This window comes from Papilio polytes, unplaced genomic scaffold (assembly GCF_000836215.1).
Source record: "Papilio polytes unplaced genomic scaffold, Ppol_1.0 DF823901.1, whole genome shotgun sequence".
Lineage (NCBI taxonomy): Eukaryota > Metazoa > Arthropoda > Insecta > Lepidoptera > Papilionidae > Papilio > Papilio polytes.
The window spans coordinates 568,582-578,515 of record NW_013525303.1 but is presented as its reverse complement, the minus strand read 5'-3'; the positions used below and the strand labels follow the sequence as shown (position 1 = coordinate 578,515).

At 35.4% G+C, this 9,934-nt stretch overlaps 1 protein-coding gene across 1 annotated transcript in view; it reads left to right on the top strand.

Annotated features, from left to right (window-relative positions):
• The window catches only part of LOC106102799 (rhophilin-2), a 48,220-nt gene that overhangs the window by 868 nt on the left and 37,418 nt on the right, over window positions 1–9,934 (top strand). The gene's annotated exons all lie outside the window — the stretch shown is intronic.

The window sequence follows — 9,934 nt, the reverse complement described above, 5'->3', positions numbered from 1 at the left end:
GCTTAGAAACATGATATTTTCTTTTTAATGCGCCTTTCCTCCGTATAATCTACTTCCCCTTCTCACGCTTTCTTATAAGTAAAGGGAAAAGGGACTAAAACAGTCCTTAAGTAAGACACTCAGATAAAACCCCATTCATCCATACTTTTAACAGTGGTAGTGCCCGCTTTAACATCTTAGCATGAATGGGTCGCCACACCCGGTTTAATACCACGACCACACAGAAGACAGGCGTGAAATGGAAGCAATTCCGTGTTTCGTCTGATGAGTGTGGTGCCGGAGGCCTAATTTAAGTCCCTTTCTCTTTACCATCCTTTTCTTGTAAGGAGAGGTTGGGGAGGGGAAGTGGATTTGACGGTGGAGAAGATACATAGGAAGGGGAAATATCCTCTTTATGTGCGTCTCCTCCTCCGTCGAATAAGGGTAGGCAACGCATCTGCAATTGCGGATGTCTATAGGCAGCGGTCGCTTCGCCATTTCGGCGGATTCTAGTGGCCGCTTGCTCGTTTGCCACCTTATGTTATAAAAAAAAAACTATTGTTATTTTTCAATCATTTGTACTAATGTACAGGAACACAACGACAATTGAAGTCAGACTGTATTATTAGACAACTTATTTAATTGATACTGTCGCTTTAAACTCAGAGCAATACTTCTCGCCAGTCTCTGAATGCGCGCCAATCTATCTATACTTCTAGTGACATTGACAGCTGTCAGCTAGGGACGTGACGTTTATGCCGATAATCTAGAGTTGCGCCAATTCTATAGCACGGTACTAATTTTGTTCCTAACAGTATAGTGTTAGTTGCAATGCAATTGGATATGTCGAATATAGACATTGGAATTTCTCGTTGACTAGTTATTCTATTTATATATCTTAACAGGTGTACTAGTTGTTAATTTCATAGTTACATGGAATTTATACTATTTAATACTAGCTTTCGCCCGCGACTCCGTCCGTGGAAAAAAAAGTCTATCGGTCTACACCTACGCGATCTACGAGATCCGTTCAGACATTTAGGTTACCATCTCTAACAAACATCCATCTAAACTTTCGCATTTATAATATTAGTAAGATAAACCAGATTGTTCTTCTAAAAGAGTGGGCACAACTAAACTATCGCACAACAGTTGTGCGATAGTCAATTGTTTCGCAGTCAACTGTTTAGTTGCACAACTAAATATCGAGTAGTGTGCGCACCTCTAAGCTTATAGGAAGCGAGACTAAACAGTTGTGCGAAAAGCGTAAACACACACTTCTTTGTTGCCTAAGATGTCAGCAATTACAGCATATTTTTGAATAACTCTTTTTTCAATAAAAAGCCCTACACTTATGTCACGCTTTAGGCTATATATTTTCAGCCATTAAACTTAGGGGTAAATATTTTGAATAAAAACCCTAATGTGGGAAAAAGACCATAAGTTGCTACCAACATCAAGGAAGCAACATTGCCATGGTTTGTCATTATGTCATTTTGACATTTGCAATTGATAATTAGACACATGTCAACAATAAAATAAAATTTTCACAATTTTATGCGGATGAAGTCGCACGGGAACAGCTAGTGTATCAATGAGGATTTAATTACATTTCAACTAAGTTTAAACACATGAGTCATTTATTCCCTTATCAACATTAAACAAATGTAGAAACGTATGCGAGACAAGCAAAAGGTTGACAAACTCTGGCTGTGACATACTTTGTTTTGTTGACTGTGACAATCGTATCTCAAAACTGTACGAATTCTAATATGAATTTAACTTCGATTGGTAATACTTGATTAACGTTAACATGAAGGTTTTTGTCTAATTTACTTAACCCCTAAGTAATAGCGTGAAAATATAGCCTAAAATGTGTTGTAAGTGTAGGGCTTTTTATTAAAGAAAGAATTATTCAAAAATATGCAGTAATTGCTGACATCTTACGCAACGAAGTAGTGTGTGTTTACGCTTTATTATATTAGTATAGATATGGAAAGTATATACTATATAGTAGAGAATTACTGATAATTTTAGAGGTTTGTAATGTAATGTAAATAAACTGATTTTTATGAACAGAGATAAACAGTGGTAGAGCCCACTTTAACATCTCCGCATTGTAGGTCGTCTCGCTCGGTGTAATACCACGATCACACAGAAGGCAGGCGTGAAGTGGAAGCAATTCTGCGTTTCGTCTGATGAGTGTGGTGCCGGAGACCTAATTTTAGTCCCTTTCCCTTTAACCACCCTTTTCTTTAGAGGAAAGGATGGGAAGGAAAAGTGGTTTTGACGGTGGAGGAGACGCATAGGAAGGGGAAATGTCTTCTTTAAGTGCGTCTCCTCCTCCGTCAATTAAGGGTAGGCAACGCATCTGCAATTGCGGATGTTTATGGGCAGCGGTTGCTTTCCATTTCGGTGGATTCAGGTGGCCGCTTCGTCGTTTGCCACCTTATATTATAAAAAAAAATCGTATCAGCATTAGACCTGTGTGGAGCCGGGGCGTATAATTAGTTGTAATAAACAATAATTACGTAATAGATAATTAATCTTTCCTCAAAATATGTCATCTGCCTACAGTGTAAACCTACAAACTCAAATATCTAAGTTCCATTGTTCGCCCACTAACTAACCTTCTAGCATTTCATTTAATTCATATTTCTATTAAAATTCCTTACATTTTCGTAGTTACCCACGCTTTAAATGTAACCGTGGGCTTACACTGCAGAACGTACAAAATCTTCGTTACCTCGGTATTGCAATTGCAAAGATATAAACAAGGATTTTTTTTATATTACAAGGTGGCAAATGAGCATGCGGCCACCTGAATCCACCGAAATGGAAAGCGACCGCTACCCATAAACATCCGCAATTGCAGATGCGTTGCCTACCTTTAATTGACGGAGGAGGAGACGCATATAAAAAGGACGTTCCCCTTGCGATGCATCTCCTCCGCCGTCAAATCCACTTTTCCTTCCCATTCATTCCTCTTAAGACAAGGGTGGAAAGGGAATGGAACTAAAATTAGGCCTCCGGCACCACATTCGTCAGACGAAACGCGGAATTGCTTCCAATTCACGCCTATTTTCTGTGTGGTCGTGGTATTGCACCGGGCGAGCCGGCCCAGTCGTGCGAAGATGTTAAAGCGGGCTCTACCACTGTTATCGGCAAGGTAATACAAGAAATTACGTATTTAAATTAATTTTTAACAACGCACGCAATTTTGGTGCTGGGGATTTAAAAGAAAAGATTCAGCGTTCGCATTGAATAGGCTCAGAGACTACTGAGTATTGCCAAATACCTGTGTTGCCATAAACTGAAATATCCCAGATGAAAGGAAAGTGGTCAACTTGTTCCGAGATCTCTAGTGAATAGAAAACAACTCTCATTTCAAGCCGCTCCCTAACTTTTTATATTACTAGCTGTTGCTTGCAACTTCGTCTGTGTGAAAATAAAAAAATAATAAAAAGTATAGCCTATGTTACTTACAGATAAATTGCCTTTCTAACGGTGAAAGGATTTTTAAAATGGCCCAGTAGTTTTTGAGTAATTGCAATACATACAAAAATACAAATCTTTCCTCTTTATAACATCAGTATATAAAGAGTTCATTCTAAGTAAATTAGCTGTTGATTACTCTATACTTGTAAACAAAAAAGCGATGTGAATTTCGTAAATTGTATATGGTTTTAAATTTTGACGCATGTATCAATGAAAGAATGAAGGCCTAGTCGATAGCAAACATACGAATACAAATCGAATATAGACCTATTCCTGCCGTAGGTGTAAGAAGGATGCAACTGCCCAGCTGCCTTCTATAGTATAAAATTCTATACTAATATTATAAAGATGAAATATTTGTATTTTTGTATATATTGAAGTAATTCAAAAACTACTGAGCGATTTTAAAAATTCTTTCACCATTAAAAGCTTATCAGTGAGTAACATAGGCTATATCTTTTATTTGTAATTCCGCGTAGACGAAATCGCGAGCAATAGCTAGTGTAAAAGAAATATAAAAACCAATTCAAATAAAACTGAATTCATATTTTTAAAAAAGGAGTTTCTGGTGTTTTATAAATAACTCTACCTTTACTTACTACTTACTTACTAACCTTATGTTTTAAGAAAAACAGATTCTGTTCACATCCCTGAGCATGTAATGTGCGTGTGATATTACGTGGGCAATTAATAAATTCCATTAGGAAACCTTTTTCATCGTATTTCACTTTTACTTGAAACCTGTAACTAGGGATGTACTAGGTTTACTTATCGATAAAATATACACGTGTGTATAATTTAAATAAAATAACATCTGTAGTCGAATTCAACAAAAAAAGGAAATATTAACACACCTTTTTTTAAACAATTTTACCTGTGTAAAGCTGGAATCACTAACTTATTATAAAACAGACATAATCGATAGAAAATAAATGGCATTACATATTTCTTATTCCAATTGAATTTCACTATATAATATTTTGCGAATTTACAGCAATTTTCCTTATATGAAAGTAACTATATTACTCTGGTATCTTTAAATGTTTTATTCATGTTTATTGTATTTTATCGACATTAAATAAATAAATATCGATATTCACACTAGTACATCACTAGAAGAGAATTCTTTATAAGCTTGTAGGAAACAGAATTTACGACAACTTTCTGTTTCGTAACAATTTCCCGGAATTAAGATAAAAAAGGGCTTAAATATTAATGAAAAGTACTGATACAAACATTATGCAATTTGTAACCGTGTGTTTACACTGGCGAGAGATTTTTTATAAAGATATTCTTTTCTCTTTCTTTCTCTTACATAAAATTGAGATAGCAATACATTCTTGTATGTTATGTAGATGGAAATTTTCGCTTATGTCTCTTATGTAAATTACAATATGAGGACTTTAATGCCTCATTTATCAATACCTTGTTTATACTATAATTTATTTATTTACTAGCTTTCGCCCGCGTAGAATTAAAAAAAGAAAAATGAATAGCCTATGTGTTCTTCCAGACTATCCTCTACATCTATACCAAATTTCATCGAAATCCGTTTAGCCGTTTAGGCTACAAACTCTAACAAACATCCATCCATCTAAACCTTCACATTTATAATATTAGTATGATTTATTTCTTTTGTATAAAAATTACAATACATATACTTAAGTGCTCAAAGGCGGCCTTATTGCTACAAGCAATAATAATATCGTAATTTATTGCAACGAAATTTACGAAGAATTGTTAAATTATGTTGACAAAGTTGAAAAATTATATATTTTTGTAATATTAATAAAATTCTCCGGTTTTACACGAAACAAGTTTTAGTTAATACCACGTAAAATTCGAATTACATCAAACTTATATACGTATGGGACAAAATTAACGAAAATATTTGATTTATTACCGAAAAACCTTTCTATTATTTTATAGTATTTAAGATTTTAAACCTTAATTTGAACATTGTACGTCTCTCTGAATTTTTAGGGCTTTCAAATCTTATTAATCTACTAGCTGTTGCCCTCGACTTCGTTCACGCAATATTAAGATAAAAAGTAGCCTATAATATGTCTATGTCAGCGACCCTTTAGTGAAAGTCAGAGATTACCCGGAACAAACGCGGTTTGCGGACAGACAGAATTAATGCGATTTTGCTATCAGCATCATCTCGATATCTGGAATTTTTCTTTTGATATTACAAACAGACATTACAATTTTATTATATGTATAGATACATTACCATTTTTCAGCGATTCCTCGTACGTAGTATTAGACAACTTATTTAATTGATACTGTCGCTTTTAACTCAGAGCAATGCTTCTCAAGACTCAAGTTACGCGCCCATCTATCCATACTTCTAGTGACATTGACAGCTGTCAGCTAGTGACGTGCCGTTTATGCCGATAATCTAGAGTTGCGCCAATTCTATAGCACGGTACTAATTTTATTCCTAACAGTAGTTACATCAGCAAATATTACATATTGCTTGTTTCCTCGTACTAATATGATAAGATAATTTCCGTACTCTGACCATAGACAATGGAGTGAAAGTGGATCCCACACGGTTACCTCATGTTGTCACTTCATTGACACTTCTGCCGACCCTCCATTGTTTCCACAGTCGGAAACGTTTATTACCTACCTATTAAAATGTCACTAAGCTTGTCAATAAACGTATACTAGATGTTGCTCGCGACTTCGTCTGTGTGAAATTAAAAAATAATAAAAGTATACCCTATTACTCCTTGATAACGTAGCGTTTTAATGGTGAAAGAATTTTAGAAGTCGTTTCAGTAGTTTTTGAATTATTTCAATGCATACAGAAATTCAAAAATACAAATCTCTCCTCTTTATAATATTAGTATAGATAGCATAATAGATTCTGTATGATATTGGGTCATAAATGGAAAGGGAATTATGTTCTTTTAGTAAGTCGTAAGATTTTTACTTTGGAAAAGTTTTTTGACATTGTGACTGTCTAATAATGAATGGGCAGGGAATTAAATTCTTCGACTATTATGGGCAGTTGATTCCCAAGAACGTTACAAAAGCTACAATATCGTGTTTAGTAAATAACTTGACTTCACAATTACCGGAACTTACAGACAAGTTGAATTGAATTTACTATTTTTGGATTCGAATTTCATTTTCTACGTAAATCGATAACAGTTCTAGTAAATTCCATCTGTTGTAAACAACGCCATCTATCGAATGTAATTATGAATGATTCTTACAAACATTGAAACAAAAGTTCGATTTAGATTTTGAATGAATGAGTGAATAGGAATATAAAATAAATACGCATAATTTTAATCTTCATTTTGCATAAATTATTATTAAAACAGATCATAAACCTGCATAATTTAAATGTTATAATTATATCAATTTCTTTTAAATTCACTTTATTTTACATAACCTAAAATTAGATGCATAAAAACTCGTAAAACAAAACTAAATATTCCGTCGGTTTGATGCGACTTTTACTGTTAATGCAATATATTTTTTGCACTGAAAATCTGTTCCGTGGCCTAGTATAGACTTGGTTTGTTCCACTTGCAACCTTACAAGCTTTTATTCTTTTTGTAAGACTGACTGCTATACCGATGGCTTTTGCTTAGACTGTAAGCCATTTGCGTCACTTTGCGTCTTACACGTTGTATTTTAAATTAACTTTATAAATATTAATTTATGTTTATTTACATCGCATTATTTATTTCTAAAGTTATCAGTATATCTCTATTATCTATACTATTATAGTAAAGCGTAAACACACACTTCTTTGTGGCCTAAGATGTCAGCAATTACAGCATATTTTTGAATAGTTCTTTTTTTAAAAATCCCTACACTTACATCACGCTTTAGGCTATTCATTTTCACGCCATTAAACTTAGGGGGTAAATATTTTGGATAAAAACCCTAATGTGGGAAAGAGACCATAAGTTGCTGCCAACATCAAGGAAGTAAGGTTGTCATTCTGTCATGTCATATTGACATTTGTAATTTGACAAATGTAAACAATAAAATTTTCATAACTTCATGCGGATGAAGCCACACGGGAACAGCTAGTACATGTAATAAAATTGGAGTGTCTGTTTATAACATCAAAAGAAACATTTCAGATTTCGGGAAGATAATTTGCGTTGATAACGGAAATAGCATTTTTTTTTTGTCTGTCTGTCCGCAAGCCGTGTTTTTTCCGGGTAATCTCCGAAACAGCTGGGCCGATTTCGACCAGACTTACACTGAAGGGTAGCTGACATAGACGGGCATAGTATAGACTACTTTTTTTCCGCGCTGTCAAAATGGCGTAACGGGTGTTCCTTTGCGCTATCAAAGTTTGCGGGCGACTGTTCCTTTTTTCTATTTACAATTGTTATGTATGTGGTACATCGGTAGAGGTAGACCTAGAAAGAGATGGATTGCGTAAAGATGACATGATCAAGAAGGGAGTGATGACTGAGATGACGGATGATAGAGTGCTTTGGAGGACGAAAACCCAGTGCGTCCTACGGGAGTAGGATAAGGCAGGGAAGATAATGATGTTGATGATGATGATGATGGTTTGTATCAAAATCAGTTGCGCAGTTTCAAAGATCTAAGCCTACAAAGGGACAGACAGCGAGAAACTATTTTGTTTCCCATTATGTAGTTCTCACTAAAAGAGTGTGTTCTTCGATTCACAAGACGTTATTACGTCAAAGGTCAACCTTGACCCTTAAAGAATGACTGTAATATAAATATTAGAATAACAGTTATTTGGCTACATAAAGAGTTACAGTCGGATCACTTCCCACCAGCCGAGCCTTTTTATTGTGCGCCTGAATTGTCGCTCGATGTTGCATTGATATAGTGTAGCTATCTACAGACAGAACATAATATAACACTGGAGTAGTTTTATGCACTTCATGTAGAGTGGTATATGGAAGCCCACCAGTTCAACAGATCGATCTGTCATTTCAGTCGCCAATAGCAGCAAAGAAGCAAGGTTACTTGGTTACTTGTCAGCCAATAGTAAAACTTTCGTTGTCACTTAAGCATACGAATTTTGACAATTGTAATTGATTTGAATTGTACATTTCGTACAATTTTCAAATACAATTGCACGGATCTTGATGAAATTTGCCATGGACTTTTTTTTCATTAAAATATAAACTAGTGCAGGACCACGATCCTACCTCAGGTCACATGTAGGAGATAGTCAACATGTAGACGATTACGCAGACTACTTACTTCTGTTTTTTTATGTCCTCGGAGTCGCGGGCGAACATCATCTCCCCTGCCTTATCCTTCTCCCGTAGGGTCGGCGCACCGGGTTTTCGTCCTCCAAAGCATTCTATCATCGGTCATCTCAGTCATCACTCCCTTCTTGATCATGTCACCTTTCACGCAATCCATCCATCTCTTTCTAGGTCTACCTCTACCGATGTACCCCTCCACATTCATAACTAACATCCTTCTTGTTACATGCGATTCATCCCTTCTCATAACATGCCCATACCACTCTAACGAGTCGCGAGCGAACGCTAGTTAATTATAAAGGCGCCATGTCTTCCATGTTATTGTGAATTGTTAACTATTTTTTTTATATTTATTAAACTCTCTGTTCGTTACTTACTCTACATTTAGCACGAGTTCGATTCATTCAAGTTGCAAACTTATTTATACTATGACCTCAATCGCGTTTCGCAATGAAGCCTTTCTCACATCTGAAAGGTCTTAACAACCGTAGCTTTCAAACGATTTTAACCTTTAAGACTTATAGTTAAGATTCATTTTAGCATAACACTTCAGGTCAAGTTTTAAATGTTTGTGGGTAATTTACAAACTGCATAACCACATTTATGCAGTTTTTGCAGGATTTAGTTACTGGTTAAGGAATTCCGAACTGCTATCTAACCGTTGGTTACCACCGGCAGTACACCAAAAACATTCCCAGTCATCGAGTTACTAAGTTTTTACAATGGAAACGCACCGTTACATTCTTAAGACCCTAAAGATGTAGGTGTAACGTTCGAACCGGTCTAAAGTATTAAGTAACCAAGTTCAGTGCACTTAAAGCAATTAAGTATCAGTAGTTAAAAGTTCTACGAAGTCCTATGTCCAGTCAGGTCACTCAGTCAATATTAACCTCTTTATTTGGTTTTAAAAACCTGTCAAATACTTTACTCATACTCTAAGATCGTTTATAATATTGTTTGTGCTTCTCTTTACCAAGCATCAATACATTTTTTTCTATTAATATATTTTTGTCCAGTTACTAAATTGAGAAGCAAAAGGTTAGCGTGGTGTGGATATGTTATGCGACGAAATGGGGACATAAACCCGAAAGTGTTAATGAATTTGGATGGCTACAAAGGAAGAGGAAGACTGAAGAAAGTATGAATGGATAGTGTGAAAGAGGATATGCTTAGGAAAGGAGTGGATTCAGATATGACGGCTGATAGAAATGTATATATGTATG